A 16274-nucleotide genomic window follows, 5' to 3' on the forward strand; every position below is an offset into this window, starting at 1 on the left:
ACCACCCCCCCCCATAAATTGCCCCTTTGTTTTTGCCATTGAAAGATTTGGCAAATTTTTTTTCTTTTTATTCCAAACTTGCCCCCCCGCAAAACACCAATTCCTAATGGAAAAAGCCCCAGAAAACCCCTTTTCTATTTTTGTGGTCCCTCTCATTGTGTCCCAAAGGGAATCTCCAAGAGGGAAAAAATTTTGGGAAAAGCAAGGGGGGGGGGGCCCCCCCCAAGTGTTAAGCGCAAGGGCAGCTTAGGTTTATGAAAAGGGGGGGACAGTGGGTTATATATAAAAACCCCTTTTTTCCATTTTGTTTTTCTTCTGAAAAACCCCAACCAAGGGGTGGGGAAAAACCCCCACAAAAAACCCCATTTCTTTGGGAGGCGGCCCCTTTCTTTTTGTTTTGCAAACAAAGGGAAGGGGACTGAATCGCAAGGCCAAGGGGATGTTTGCCAAAAAAAACCCAAACACCAGTGTCAGGGGTTTTTTTTAGGTCACTTTCCTTTTTTTCTGGTGTGTTTATGGATGCGGGGGCAAAACCCAAGTGCCACTTTTAGTAAAGGGGAGTTTTTACCCCCCAAAGGGGGAATTTGGCCCCCCAACTTAAACCCTAGGGGGCAAAATAAGGCCAAAAAAAAAGCAGGTGCCAAAGACAGCCCAATTTTGGGGGCATTTTTTGGCTGGGGGGCCAGTTTGGGATTTTTCCCCAGGTTGCGCAAGGGAGAGTAAAGGATTAAGGGGGGGGATGGCCTTTAAAGTACCAAAAGAGGGGAAAGGGGGGAAAAAAAAACCGAAGAGAGGGGACAGGGGAAACTGGCCGGGGGGCAAACTTTTTTTTGGGGGAGTGTTTTTTCAAAAAACTTTAAGGCTGAAAAACCATTTCCATTTTTTTTTTTTGCCCCCATTTTTATTTTTGAGGGGCAAGTTGGGGGACTTTAAAGGGGAATTGTTTGGGGCCAACTTGGCACCCAAGGAATAAAAACCAAAAATGCCCCAAAAATGGGGAGGTTGGCATGGGGGTATTGAATTTTCCTTCCATCAAAGCCAAAAAATGGCGGGGCCTGTTTTATTGGGGGAGGGAATTAAACAAATTTTTTTTTTCCAAATTTTAAAAAAACTTTTGGCCCAGGTTTTTGTCAGCCATTTTTTATGTGTTGTTCCAAAAAAGGCCCACTTGGCCTAGCCTGAAAAAAAAAACCCAAAATCCCAACAAGAGGCTTAGGGGGAAATAACAATCTTGTTTTTTAGGGGGCTTTCCTTGGAGGAGGGGGCAAACAAAAAAAGGGGAAGGATGAGGACCAAAAACTTAGTTTTTTCTATTTTGCATGCAAGGTGCTTAAAATCAGGGAAAATAAGGAGGGGCTGGAAAACCCAGGAGTTAATTTTTTTGAAACCATAAAAGAAGGAAATTTGTTTGGTGGGAGGGGGGTTAAAAGGGCCCACCAATTAAAAATGGTTTGTTTTGGATTTTGCCACTGGGGATTACTTTACCCCCCCCCAAACTTTTGTAAAATAAAAAAATTTAACCATTTTTATCTGTTTTGCTTTTTTCCTGTGTTTAGTGCCACTTGAAACGAATTTAAAAAACCCCCATTTCCTTTGAAAATTTTTTTTCCATTTTTGTTTACCCCTTTATTTAAAAAAGTTTTTTCCTTCCCCCAAAAAGTCTTTTTGATGGGGGGCTTGGGCCATGCTTCTGTTTTAGGGATTTTTTTCTTGGGCGCCATTAGTCCTTTTGGGTTTGTTGGGAACTGTGGATGAAAAAAAACTTTTTATTAAAATTTTGTTCCCATTGGGGCCCCCAGGGGCCTTTTTCAAAAAGGGGCCCAAAAACCTTAAAAACAATTTTTTGTTTCAATTTGCGGAAGAATTCTTATTAAACAAAAAATTTTTGGGGATTAAAAAAAACCCCAATGGAATTTAAACATTTGCCCCAAAAACCAGGGGGGGCATTTTTTGTGAAGGTTTTTGCCATGTTAATAAAAAACTTGGGAAAACGCCCCCCACAAAACCCCACAAACCCCAACCGGGCCTGAGGGGGGCAATCTTTGATTTTTCATTAATCCCCACCCCAAACCCAAACATGGGGCCCCCCCCAAAAATTTTTTTTTTCTGGGAATTTTTTTCCATTAAAAGGCAGATAAGCCCCCCAATGGCCAGAATAGATTTAAAAAAAAAATAAAAAATTTCCCAACAATGATTTTTTTCAAAAAAAAAGGATTGAGTTGGGGCCCCCATTTGTTTTTTTTGGTTAGTTAGTCCATGGACCAGGGAAACCAAAAAAATTTAAAACAGGGGCCTTTAGGCTTTTTTAACCAGGGGAAAAAGGCTTTAAGGGGAAAGTTTTTTTTGGAAAACCCCAGACCCACATTTTTTTTATTTAACCCCCAACCAAAGTGGGCGCGCCCAGAGAATTTTTTTTTTCTGGGCCAGTTTAAAGTACCAGGGGAAAGACATTGGGGGGCCGTAATGGAGAAAAAATCCCCTGGGCATTTGGTGGGGGGGTCTATGGGGGGCCCCCAGGGGAGGGGTTTGGAATTTTTTATCATCCTTTGCCTTTTTTCATCCCTTGGGGGGCAACCCCCCCATTTTGCAAAGGGACGGTTTTTTTCTTGTTCCCCCAACAAAAAGGGGGAGGCCATTTTTTTTCCTTGTCAAAAAAATGTTGGAAAAAAACCAAATTTTTTTTTTCTTAGGGGGGGGACAAAAAAAAAAAAAAATTTTTTGGTTGTAAACCTTGGAAATTTTTTAAAGGTTGGAAAGGTCTTTATAAACGGGTTTTTCCCCAGGGGGGGAAAAACGGAACCGGCCTATTCAGAGGAATGAATTAGTTTTAAATTTTAAAAATTTTAAAAAATATAGAAAAAAACAAAAAAAAAATGTTCAAAACCCAAAAAACATTAAAAAAGAAAAAAAACACCTTGGGGGGAATTCAAAAAAAATTTGAAAAAAGAATTTTCCCCACTCTTTTACCAATTTACAAAAAAAAAAAAAAACCAATAATTTTAAAAAACCCAATATAAGTGTGGAAAAATGGGTTTTTACCCCAAAATTAAAAACAAATCCCCCAAAAATAAAGGGGCCATTTTTTAACTTTTTTTTTTTTTTTCAAAGGGGCCCCTCTCAATTTTATTCTTCCACAAGCTTTTGCCTTTTAAAAAGAAACCCCCCCCCAAGAACCCCCGTTTTATGTTAAAAAAGACCAATTTCTTTTGAAGGGGCTTTTTCAAAGGAAAACTACAGCCCAAAAGCGTTGGATTTTTTTAACATCGAATTTGAATTTTCCCAAAGGGGGTTTAAATTACCAATTTTTTTTTACTTAGGGGGATACTTGATGTTTTCTACCTTTTCTTTATTCTTAAGGGAGGGTCTTTTCAAAAACCAAAAACCTTTGGGCCTTGTTTCCCTTGGGAAGGGCAAAGACTGCGGCCAGTTGGGTTGGACCATTTTTCACAAAAAAATTTTCCCCAAAACCCCTTGGGTTTTTCTTTTTTCCCTTGGGGTTTTTAAACCTTTAGGGGGGCCAAGATACCCCCAACGTTTCAACCAAAAAATAATATTGGGCTGTTTGGGGGGGGGGGGCCCCCCCAGGGGGGGCTTTTTGTTTTTTGGGGGGGAATATTTGTACAAAAAAAGAGCCGTGGGGGGGCAAGAGGACAAACAAGTGGTGTTTTTTTTTCCATAAAGTTTTGGAATTTTTTCTCCTTGATTGTTCTATATAATTTTTTTTTAACCCGTTATGTTTTTTAAACTTAAACATCTTTTTCTAAAAATTTTTCCTGCGGGGACTTCAAAAACCCACTTTTCAATGTTGTTTAATTAAATTTTTTTCTGGTGCGGTGTGTTCTGTGGTTGGTTGGTTTTGTTTTGTTGTTTTTTTATTTATAAAAAAAAAAAAAATTCTTTTTTTCCCCTCTTTCCCCAACCCCCCCTTAATGGGGTTTTGGTTTATTGTGGTTCTTTCCTCAAAAAAAACCCCTTCGGGGGGGTTTTCCTCTTTAAACCAAAAGAAGGGGCCCTTTGGGGAGGTTTTTTGAGGTTTTTCTCGCAGAGTTATCTTAAAGTTGTTTTTTCCTAAGCACTTTTTGGGCCACCTTCTTTTTTCTTGGGACAAGGGAAGGAAGGCCATCTTTTTTGAAGCGCGGGGTTTTGGGTTTTTTTCTGGGGGGTAAAGGTTTCTGTTTGGAAAAAAATGCCCCAACCTTGTCTCCCACCCCCCAGCTTAGGGAGTTTCCACAGCCCCCCCCCGAGTTTTGCCTTCTTTTCACCCGCTCCCCCACCCAACTTTTGGGGAAACACTTTTGGCCCCTTTCCAACTTTTTCCCCCCCAACATCACTCCTTTCTAGAGGTTTTCGTCTTTTGTTTTCCAGGGCCCCCCCCTGTAAAACTTTTTCTTCCAGGTTTTCTTCAATTTCCTCTTTTTTTTTTTTTTCCCTTTTTTTTTTCCTTTGATTTTGCTATGGGGGTTTCAGCTGGCCCCCCCCAATACGCTTTGATTATTTTTCTAATTCAACCCCACTCCGCTGTTTGTTTCTGCTTTCCCTGTGTTGTTTTTTTTCTATTTGTTTAAACCAACGATTTTTGGGCTTCTAGCGTTTGGAAATTGGCCCAATAACCCTGACCTTGGGGTCCCGGTCTGGGGCGGATTTCTGGGGACAGGAAATAAGTCCCCACAGGGAATTCTTTAGACCCCCTTTTGGTTATTTCTTTCCCAACAGAAAAAACCCCTTCTTTCTGTGGAAAATATATATATATATTTTCCCCTTTTCCAATTTCTGGTTCTTGGGGAGGGGGGTCTAAAGCCCCACGGCTTGCTGCGGGATTTGTTTTCCTTGTTTAAACAACCCAATTGGGCAATGGCCCACATTTTGGGTTGTCTTTGTTTTATTTTACTCCTATTTTATGGCCCGTTTATCAGTGTTTTAAATATTCTGGGCTGTTTATTCCTTTGCCCTTTGCATTTTCTGGGTAAAAAACCATTTCGGCTGCCCAAGCCGTTGATTTGTTGTTCTTTGGCAAACTGTCCCTTCTTGGGGGGATGGGGGGCGGCCCTATTTCCTCTCTGCCCAGCCCAAAGGGTCTGGCCCCAACCCCCTTGGTTTCCTTCTTTTTTTTTTCTGACTCAGTTGTTGGTAAAGAAAAAAACCCCCCTTTTGTTGCTTTTCAAATGGGATATTCCCCGACCGTTTTGGGGGCTTGTGGGGGGCTTCCAAAGTGGGGCCTTTTGTTTCCTGTGCTTGCTTATGAATTTCATTGGGGCCTCCAGTACGCGCGGGGCTGGTTTTTTTAAAAGGGGATTTTTTTCTTTCTTTGACCGCAGCCCCCCCTATTTACCCCAAGGGGGCCACTAGGATTAGGGATTTTTTTTTCCTCCCCCAATTTTTGGTCCAAAGCCCAACCCTTTTTTCAAAAAGGGGGCCCTTATTCTTGGGTTTGATGGGGTAATAAAACCCAAATCCCCGCATGTGGGCCGGGGGGTCTCTTGTGCTTTATGCCCAATGGGCCCACTGGTTTTTGTTTTCTGCTTTTTGGCTTTTTTTCTTTTCCCTTCATGGGTTTCTTGCTCTGTGCTGCCTTTTCAGGGTCTTCTTTTCAGCAAAGCGGCTCATCTTTCTGGGGGGCCCAATTTTCTAACTGATGTTTAACTGCTGCGAGTTTTTGGGGTTTTCCTTTCTTTCCCCCCAGGGGGGGGAAAAAAAAACCCAAGGTGGGCTTTTTTGACCCGGCTTTTAAGAACCAAAAGGGGGGGCCCCCCGCCCCCGGCCTTGCTTATGCCCGGCGGCTTGTTGTATAAAACAGGAGGTCCTCCCGTGGGGGTGTTTGGGGGACTGGCGGCTGGGGGGAAAAAACCGCTCCGTTTTTTTGGCATTGTTTTTTGAGGGGGAGGCTTCCGGGTTTTTCAACCATCGGGGGGGGCAAGGCCTTTCCATTGTTTCCCTTTCCTTGGGCGGCCAGGCCTGTTCCCGCCACTATTATAAGGGCCAAGGGTAAAATCTGGATTTGGGACTGAAAAAGCACAGGGGCGTTATGCCGTTTGCATGGCGTGGGATTTCTTGTTTTTTCTTTTCCGCCCACGGAGGCTGGCTCTTTTCAGGGGAGGGGGAAAACCCTGTTTTTAATCTCCCCCTTTGGTGCATTACCTTTGGAATGGGTCTGGCTTCGTCTTGTTCCTTTTTTTGGGCCTGCCCTTCGAAATTTTCATGGTTTTTCTTCATGGGGGACTTTTTATTGGGAACCAGGCCCAAAGGTAACCCCCCTGTTAAGGCTTGGTTTTCTGTCTAACTGGTCTTTGCTAATGTGGGCCCGCTGGTAACCCTCAATCTATATGATAAGAGCCTTTGTTGTGTTTTTCGCCAACAACACCCTCACGCCCAGTGCTGGCTTGCTTCATACCTGACGTGCGTCCATATTTGGTTGTAGACCCCATCCTTGGTCAGATATTCTCTGCCTTCCTCAGACGCCTGCCTCTCCTTCTCCTTCTCTCAATCACGATAACTGTAGCCTTGGTGAACTTCCCATGCGTAACTCTCTCATTGTGCTACAGCATCACAGTTCTTTTTAAGGAGCTTCTCCCTAGCATCACCCCACCCATTCCCAAGCTACTCGCCTACATCCTCATTTCGCTTCAGGTGGCTCTCCCCATTTTCCATGTAAGAACCCTGTGCAGTGCTTACTCGTGATCACCAAACTCTTTTTGGCGCAACGCGTCGAGCAGTGCCATGTACTCCTCTTGCCTCCTGGACCCTCGCCTCGCTGTCTCATATCCCCGCGGCACTCCTCCTAGCAAACCCTTCTCTCTTCTTTCTGCTAGGTCGAGCGAAGCGTCATCCGCTCCTTTACGTGGAGCGTCTCGCACTCGCCTTGCTCGTGGGCTCAGGGGACCTGTTACTTCAACTCTCTCATTCCTTCTCGCTGGCACACACTTCAAGTGTTTAACCTCCCCCTTAATCCTTTTTCTCCTCTTCTCTTCAGCTCTTTTCTCAGCATTGTCTGTCCTCTTTATCTCCCCTGTTTTTACATCTACTCCCCAATAAGTAAACACTTACTGTCTAGAATCGCCATTATTGTGCAGTAGCAATCCTTACTCACTGCTCACCCAGTCACGAGAGTCCCCAGTCTCGATGCTCTGGACTGCTCCCCATAAGCCAGTCAAACTTTGGGAGACTCCTTCCCTGAGCAGACTTCTTCATGGCATAATATAGAACTCACGCGGTGCGTCACCTCTGGGTCTCTATTTGGCAGTTCAGATCTCTGCCCCTTCTCTGTGCTTCTCTCTACAAGCGAGCTGTCCAGCTGGCGGTGTCCTGGAGAGCACGGATCCGCACCCCTCTTATCTCTTGCTAGTTCAACGTGACTCCAGCCAGCAAAACAGAGGTTTATTTCTGATGACTGGAACAGGTCTCTAAAACAGAGGCTTGTAGGGTACACGAGAACCAGAACCCTGCCGGTCCACTCTGGGCGGCCGTGAGCCCCAGACCCCTAGGTCTCCCTCCTCTCACTTCCTTATCTCCAGCATAGCTTCCGCCACCCATCCCTCCAGTCCCTCTCCACTCTGGCTCAAGCCCTTTTACCCGCGCAGGTGTAGTCTCAGCCTGATCTCTGTCTCCAACACCTTCAGCTGCATCCTTTTTTTTATCCGAGTTTGGCCAGAGACGGCCACCATTATTGCTCCAGGCATCAGAGGTGCCAGCATTGTTAAGTTTCACTGCGCTCCTTTTCTCGCTCTCAATTGCTAACACCTTCTTCCCACCTATCTAAGATACTCTAAGAATTGTATCTCTTACGGGGACACCTGATGAGCGAGGCTCGACACATTTGTTCTCAGAGAGATACATTAAGACACCAGTCCCTCCGTCATACCATAGGCACTGATTGCCTAGTGAGTAGGGTGGGAGTCAGGATCACCTCGAGTTTGTGGTACCACGTCATCCCTAACCTGCTGTGTCCTGAGCCCGTCAATGGCCCTCCTGTGGCGTCACGTTTCCCTCCTGCCTCGGAGTATGTAGCACTGTTGGGCTTGAGGGCCTGGCTCAGCTCTGCTAGGCAGGGCGCCACACGTGGGGTGGACCTCCTGGGATGACTACCCCAACCCAGTCTATGCGATGACTCAGTCTGTGTGGCATTCTTCGTTTCTCCAGCCTTGTCACTGCCCATCCGCTTATGCGTGCACCTGCTGCTTAGAAAAACTTCGTGCCCTCTCCTTGCTCCCGGGGCAGGACACCGTCCAGCTGGGCTGCTGGCGTCCTTGTTTGACTTTCCTCTCTTTGCGCCACCTTCTTCCTGTTTCCACGGAAACCTGTTGTGGTGTAATCCCCTGCCCCCTCTTCTACACGGGCCAATTGGCCAAGTCCTCTACCCCCCCGTCTCGTGTCAGTATCTCCCTGCCTCCCCACAGCTCTAAGTGCGAGTTAAAAGAGCTTGTTGGCTTCCCAGAGCAACTGTCGCTGGTCGTCTCGTTTGCCCCCTATTATCTCTGCTCGGGTTTGCTCACATATAACCTAGTTTTCTATGTGTGTGATTCTTTAATTTTCTCCTCGTCCCTGCAATTTCCTCTCCCTACCATTCTTATGTATAAACCTTGCTCCTTCCGCCTACTCATCATCCCGAGCCCTCCCTCCTTTCTCATAAGTCGTCGCGCAGCCCCATCGTTCGCATCGCCCCCCCCCGAGAGCCGGAGCGGTCCTCGCTCGCCCGCGCCCAGCCAGGAAGGCCGCCCGTCCTTTTGCCGCGACCCCCGCTCCGCCCCGCGGCGCTTGGGCTGCGCCTCTCAGGTTCTGGAAGTCTTTTTTTCCGGATTAGTAGCCTCCCCGCCGCCTCGCTCGAGGCTTTTGTCGTCTGGGGGCTGTTCAAGATTGCGCAGCAGGTCCTTTGCTCAGAGAGGTGGTGTAGAGGCGGACCGTTTTTGGGGGGCTGTTAGAGAGGTTAGCAGGTGGACGTGTCAGAATTGGGGCGCCCGCACAAGGAATTGATAGGGGGGCGGAGAGCCAAGGCCATTGGCGCCACGCCGCACTCGCGCGGCAACCCAGCGGATTCCGCGCAGAGAATACCGTTCTGATGGCCGCGGCCCAGGAGCCCCGCAGGGGTCTTATGGGTTTGGGCAGAGGGTTTTGCGGGTGGTAGGGCGGCTTTTTTTTTTTCTTTGTAAGGGGGTTTGGCGCGGCCAGAATCCAGAGGCGAGTATGTGGGCGTTTGTGCGCTCTCTATGCACTGGAGGTTGGGCTGCCAGGGGAATTTCGTGTTCAGTGACTGCCTATGAAGGATGCCTTTGTGGCATCCCAGAAGTAAGGTGGTCGGGAATCTCCGGGCGGGAGGCTTGCTCCCTTTTTTAAATCTTATTGAAAAGCCAAAGAACCTTGCTTGTTTTTTGAAAGGCACCCCTTTTTCCTTGGTTTGTTTTTTTTTTATTCCCCCAATGTTTGGGCACCTTTTCTGGGAAGCTGTTTTGCTATTACATTAAACTGGCCCCCGAATGTGTTGGGCTCCGGTAGGGTCCTTTGGGGCCAGTCCCCTTTGTTTACATGGATGGGGCCCTGGATCAGGGGTGAAAGGGAAACCTTTTCCCCCATGTTGGTTTTGGTTGGGTGACGGCGGTGGCAAGAGGTGGTAGTGGGGGCCTCTTAAGTTTTTTCTGGTCCCACCTTTTTTTTGGCCGCGGCAGGCCGGTCGAAAGGGGGGGGTCTGTTCATTGAAATTTTTTCGGGGGGGCCCCCAAAACTTGACAGCTACGATTTTTTTTGTATTTATCCATACACATATAGGGTGTTTAATCCAGTTTGGTGGGAAGGCCCTTTTGCTTGGGGTGGGCCTAAGGGGGCAAGGCCTTTGGGTTCAAATTTTCTCTGGTGGGGTCTTAGCTTTTAGGGGCGGGCGCCGTTTTTTTTTCCATTGTGCACATTTCGGTTTAGGTTTCTTCTAGCCAGTAGGTTTTTTGGTGGATTTCATTGTTTGTATTTCTGCTCCAGGTTGCTTGCGGGTTTTTCCGCTCTTTTTTTCAATGATTTTGTTTCTTTCTTTTGGGAAACCCAGCTGGGCTTGGCTGATGGTTCTTGTGGTACCCTTATTATAGCTTTTTTCTGTTGATTTGGTGGGGACTTATGGGTTAAATTCTGTTTTTTCTTTGGGAATGAACTATCTCTTTTTTTTTCGCTTTTTTTTTCTTTTTTGGCTCTTCGTCGTCTTTTTTTCTTCAGCGGGGTTTCGTTGGCAAAAAAGGGGCGGGCCAACTTTTTCTGCCCCCCCACTTGTGGTGTTTATTGAGGTTTCTTTTTTCTTTTTCTTTCCTTCTCGATATTGTTCCTTTCCCATATGTTTTTCAGTTTTTGGCTATTTTTGCTGGTGGCTTTCTTTGTTTGCTGTTATTTTGGTTTGGTTTGTTGGGGGCCCCCACTGGCCAGGTTGGGGGGGGGAAGTTAATTAAAACCCCCAACCAACCCTTTTTTGGAGGATGGTTTTCCTTGGGAAAAAAAAAGAGAACCAGGAGGCGGGGGCAGTTTTACATTATTTTTTTTCGGGCTCTTGGGCTTTTCTTGCTAGTGAGCTAAATCTTATCCATATATAGGGCCCCCTAAGGGTCTTAAGGGCCTAGTTTGGCTGGTGAGCCCCTTTTTGGGCCCCCAGGGTGTTTCCTAGACGGGCCATTTCCAAGATGAGGGTTGTATTCAAAGGGGTTTCCTTGGTTTTTTTTCAGTAAAAAAAGCCGGAGTTTACCTTTACATTTTCCTTTAATTCTCTTCTAACCCCCAAACCCTTTCTGTAGGTTTTTTTTTTCCACCACCAAAGGGGCTGGGGGGGGGGGACTTTTTTTAAGTAAAAAAAACCCCACTTCCTTCTTTCTCCGGAACGTTTTTTTTCAAAACCTTTGATTCCCTTATTTTCCTTTCTCCAAAAAACCCTTTATTTTTCAGGGTTTTTGGGTATTACTTTGTTGATTTCTTCCTGGGATTTTTCAAATTTTTTTTTTTTGGTAGCCCAAAGCCAATTTTCTCCAACCTGGCGGCCAGTTCACAATGAGGGGGCTTGTTAAGCGGTATGACCCCAGGGCTTTTTTTAGTTTCGACCTTTTGGGGTTATGGTGGTAAGTTAAGGGGGGCATGTTGTTGTTTTCAATGAGGCGGGGGCCTTATCTAATTGGGCATTTTTTTCTCTTAAAAGCAATACCTGAGCTGAATGGTAAAAAGCTTTTCTTTTTTTGCCCCCCCACTTTTTGATGGCCCTTTGGGTAAAAATCCAGGTTCTCGGGAGGGGATTGGGGACCTCTACGTACCAGGGGCTAGTTTTCTTCCATTGTTTTTTGGGATGTTTTCTTATGTGGGGCCCTTCCATATTTGTTATGTTCAGGCGGCCAAGATTTTGTGGCGTTTTGCGTCAGTCTGCGTGCGCATTATTCTATTTTGTGGCCCTGTTAGAAGGAAAGGGGATTGCGTGGCGGAGGGCGTTTGCATGGCCCTGGCCCCTAGCTGCGCTCCCAGGGTCGGCCCCCGGCCCAGGATGCCCTGGCCCCCGGATGCATAGAAAAAAAAACGCCAGCGCCTGCCTTCATTCTGGGGGAGGTGCTGATGTGTGACAATGACGGACGCGGGGGCCGCGCAGAAGGGCGAACCAATAAACTATCCAGGCCGGGGGAGGTGCGGGGTGGAAGGGGGTGGGGAAAAGGGAATAAGGATGGAGTGAAGGGGGAAGTGGGTGAGTGAAGAGTGGAGGGGTGATGGGAGGTGAAGATCGGAGGGAAGGGAGGAAGGGGGGGGAGGAAGGGCGAGGTAAGTGGGGGAGGGAGGGTGTTGTTCATTTTTTGTTAACTATGCATATAGAGAGGGCTATGAGAGCGTGATTGTTGAAGGTATGGAACGATGTGTGGGATGTTTTGGTAGGTGTGGGTTATGAGTGTGGGGGCGTGCAGGGGGTGTTATGTGAGGCGCGCACAGAGGAACGCACGCGCCCCGAGCAGGAGGATGGGGGCCGTGAAGTTCCACAGCCGTTTTAATGGTTGAGTGTTGAGTTATAAGGCCTGGCTTCCGAGCAGGGGGTGAAGGTTAGCGAAGGGGGAGGAGATTGTTTTTCTTTTCTTGAGTTTCGTTTGTGTATGTTAATGTAGGGAATTTGTTGTCTGTGAGAGCCGTGAAATTGGTTTGTTTAGTGGGTCTAATTTTTCTCCAATTTTCTATTGTTGGAAGGTTGAAGTAATATGGCCCATCTTTCCCTTTCTTTTTTACTTATTTTTTTAAAAAATTGGCCCCTTTGCTTTTGATTAAAAAGCATATCTTTGTTTATGTTCGCGGTTTTCCCCCCATTATAAGAATTTGTGTTGTTTATTTTATTTTTCTCTTTGTGTTCCCCCCATGTTCCCAACCAAATTTCCCCCTTCATTTTACGTTCTTTTTTCATAATTCCCTCCTCCATTATTTTTCTTTTTTATCTTTTTTGGATACTTGAATAAGTGTTATGAGAGGGACACAGCATGTTAGAGAGTCTGAGCTGAAGGTGATGAGGGAGAAGGCTGAGGAATGGGGTTTTTTTATTTCATATTTGTTTTTTTTCTTGAGTTTAAGGGGGTCTGAGCTGAAGGGGTGATGGGGAGGGGAGAAGGCTGGGAGGATGGGGGGTCTGAGCTGAAGGGGTGATGGGGAGGGGAGAAGGCTGGGAGGATGGGGGGTCTGAGCTGAAGGATGCTGGGATGGGGGGGAAGGATCCCTGTGCTCTCTCAGCTTTCTGCCTGTGCTGGATGCTCAGAACAGCCCATGCCCCCGCCCCTCCCCCCGTTCTTTGTCCTGTGGCAGAGATGCCCTGGCTGGGCTCAATCCCACCCCTCTCGACCTGGCACCCAGATAGGCCTTACCCCCACCATGCCAGGCCTGGTGCCCTGACAGAGCCCGACCTCTGTTCCTGCCCTCCCGCCCCCGTGCCTGGTGCCCTGATGGGGCCTGATCCACCTGCAAACTAGGATGAAGCCTGTTGTGGGGGGGCGGCACTCGGCTGCAATGCTGACCTAGCAGGATCTCAGCACTGGGCACTGTCTGGTCTGGGGCCCCTGGTAGGAAGTGGAGCCAGCCTCCCCCGAGCCCTGCGCCCCTGCCCCTTCCAGCGGGGCTGACGCGTCCTGGGAGCCCGCCTTGAAGGGAGATGGTGCTGGGGGTGGGGGAGCAGCCCTGACACACCTGTTTGAGAGGGGGCGGGGAGGGGATCCGCTGCAGCCCTGGCCCATCTCAGTCCATGCCTGGTCTCCCCCCGGGCCCAGCTGGGGCTGGAAAAGCCAAGGTCTTTGCCAGCAATTGCGCCCCCCAACCCCTGGGGGAGGGGAACCCTGTCTCTTGCCTGTTCCCCCCCACCCCCCACACACACTGCAAGGGCTCAGACCACTGGATCTGGGAACCCCCCTCCCCCCAACACAAGCAGCTGGCCAGTGCCGGTTTGCTCCCAGAGGGTCCCATGGGAGCAGCTGGTGGGATGTGGGGTCCCTTCCTGCAGCAGCTGTGATTGCCAATGGCAGCTTGGGGGTGCTGCTGTGGAGGGGGGGCCTACAGGGTCACACTCATACTGGGAGGGGGGCTGCCCTGGGGACGGGGGGCCAGCCTCTGGCCTGCTGCTCCCAGTGGGAGAGACTCCTCCCCTGGGGAACTGGCAAAGGGGTCATCCCTGTGGTGGGGAGTTCCCCATCAGGTGCCCCCTCCCGGCCCTGCCACTGGGGCCCCGCTGGTACCAGCCCTTGTGCCAGTGAGCAGCACTGACCCATGGCCTGGAGCAGAGGCAAATACCAGCTCCAGCGCCCACCTGGCTCCCTGCAGCATGACACCCCCTAGCTTGGCCCTGGAGCCAGCCTTGACTGTGTGAGGAGATCCTCCTGCCTGACCCCTCCCACACACTTCCTGCAGTGCCCTGGTGGTCTCAGGGGGTCTCCCAGGCAAACACTGACCCCCTCCATTCACTGAAGGGCGGAGGCAGGACCCCACCGTGCAGGGATCTGGCTGCAAGATGTTCTCGATCTGGCCGTTTTCATCATTATCCGACGCTTGGTGACATCAGTCAAAGCTGGGGCCTCAGTTCCCCTCCAAGCCAAGAGTTACCTGGCATCAAACGGCCCAGCTGGGGGAAGCGAGCTCAGCTGGGGGGATCTGGGGTGCAGGAGCGCAGAGGAGATCTGGGGTTCAGCCTGAGGCATGGCCGGTAGGGGGATTGGGACCCTGCAGTTGGTATTGGAAGCCATGGGGCAAATGTGGCATTGTCCTGGTGGTGGGAGGGCGTAAGCATTGGTGGGGCAGGGCTGGGCCCCGGGCACTCAGTGGCAGCACGGAGGTGGGCATTCCGGGCAGGGAGCTCAGAAACAGGGAGGGGAGTTCCTGGGGTGGAGATGGTCTCCCAGCGCAGGTTGCAAGCCTGGAGCTGGGTCAGGCTCTGGTCCTGGTCCCATCAGAGGATGCACAAGCCTCAGTGGGTCTCTCTGCAGCTTGGAGGCCTCTGCCCAGACGCAATGCCAGACTCTGCTCGCGGCCAGATGTGACGCCAACCGCCAGGGGCTCTGGGAGTGAACAGCCCACGCTGGGACACTGACTCTCTGGGGAGCGCCCATGACACACTGAGCTCCCGGGTGCTAGAGACTCCAGGGCCCGGCTGAGGCTTATAGACCAGGGGGAGGGGTTTGTGCACCATGGCTGCTGGGCACTGGGTTGTATGGATCCAGACAGGCTGTTTGTTGGCAGTTCCTGGTGGGACACAGCACCTCCCCCAGATGCTGGTCATTCCCTGCAGGTTGGGAGCAACCCCCTCCCGCATCCTCTGCACCAATTGAGCAGGGCCCAGAGAGCCATATCCCTTTCAGTTCCTTATGCCAGCTGCCTCCCCAAGTCCCCCCTCGCATGCCCCAGGGTTGCCTCTTGCCTGGCAGAGCAAGTTCTTAGAGGTTTGTTAGCACACAGGCCTGTGGAACTCACTGCCACAGGATATCAGGGAGGCCGAGAACAGCCACGGAGAAGAGAAACTGGCAGGGTGTTGCTGAGGCCAGTGAGGATGTGACAGGCAGGAGACCCAATGCAATAGGGGCATGAATGGCCCTGCCATAGCCACCAACCGAACCTGTAGCCCCCTGGCAGTAAGGAGAAAAAGCCCTTCAGGGCATGTTATTTATCAGCACCCACTGGGGGATGGGGAGAATCATGGATGTCCCTTTGCTGGCTGGATCCCTGTGCAGGAAGAAGCGGGTGCCCCTTAAATGAAACCGGGGGAGTTTTACCGTTCACACCCCCCCCATCCACAATCTCCATCCTAGGGCTGCTCAGGAGGAATCAGGGAGCCAGCCAGCCCGCGAGTCTGGAAGTTCAGGCTTTTCCCAGAGCAGTCTGCCGGGCCGGGCTGCTCCCAGGGTCTCTGCCTGCCGCTGACTGAAACTGCCAGGATTCGTGTCCGTTTCAGGGTTTCCCAGCACTGAACAGCAGCTGTGAAACTGTCTATTTCAATCAGTGGGTGCCCGGCCGGGGAATTAATCTGGGGAGCACCCTGGGGAGGGGGGAGGGGTTTCCGAAAAGGAAAATGGAGTGGAGTTTCCAACTGAATTGGAACCAAACTCAATGTTAAAATTTCCCCCAACCCAGAAACCCTGAGGTCCGGCTGGCCCGGCCCCCCACCTGCAGCGAGTCCGTCCCAGGAATTCGGCTCCTTCCCTGCCCTGACTGCGGGGCTCTGAACATAGTGAGAGATCCAACGTAATCTGGGAGCAGCCGTTTTGGTAAGATGGGCCGCAAGGTGCCCCCCACAGGCTACATCTGCAACCCCTTGTGACCCCCACATGCACTGTAACACTGCCTGCCCTTCAGCCCAGCCCTCTGGGGATGGGGAAGTGGGGCCTGCCCAGCCGGCTGAGGATTGCAGCCTGAGCAGTGGGGAGATCAGGTGGGGAGGCAGGGGACAGGTTGACAGACCCAGCTGGCTGCCACGTCCCTGCCACGGACAAACCCCCACGCTGCGGGCAGAGCCGGCGCCCCACGTCATCTGCACAAAGGGGGCTGTGCTGGGAGCCCACGGTGCCTGGGGGGTGGCTGGACGTGGCGGGGGGACCACAAGCAGGGGCATGGAGCGTGGCAGGTGGTTCAGGGCGGTGGGGGGTGACACAGACGGGACCTGTTGGGGCTCTGTGAGGCTGTGCCCACCTGGCTCCAGGTATTGGCAGACGCGCCGGTGAAGGGGCCCAGGCGAGGGGGGGCGTAAATCATGGGGGTGGAAGGAGCTGGGAATCACACACCGGGGGGGGACTCCCTGAGCAGTGTGGGCGACACGAGTGAGAGTCACACTAGTG

The 16274-nt window shown here is 50.2% G+C and overlaps 2 protein-coding genes across 3 annotated transcripts in view; one reads left to right on the forward strand and one right to left on the reverse strand.

Annotated features, from left to right (window-relative positions):
* Window positions 1-16274, reverse strand: part of DCTN2 (dynactin subunit 2) — a 350710-nt gene that overhangs the window by 74160 nt on the left and 260276 nt on the right. The gene's annotated exons all lie outside the window — the stretch shown is intronic.
* The window catches only part of DTX3 (deltex E3 ubiquitin ligase 3), a 9322-nt gene continuing 8572 nt past the window's right edge, over window positions 15525-16274 (forward strand). Inside the window, exon 1 of the mRNA XM_032770105.2 lies at window positions 15525-15707. The gene's annotated coding sequence lies outside the window, so the exon portion shown is untranslated. The remainder of the gene's footprint in view (window positions 15708-16274) is intronic.

The sequence above is a fragment of the Chelonoidis abingdonii genome, chromosome 26, assembly GCF_003597395.2.
Source record: "Chelonoidis abingdonii isolate Lonesome George chromosome 26, CheloAbing_2.0, whole genome shotgun sequence".
Taxonomy (NCBI): domain Eukaryota; kingdom Metazoa; phylum Chordata; order Testudines; family Testudinidae; genus Chelonoidis; species Chelonoidis abingdonii.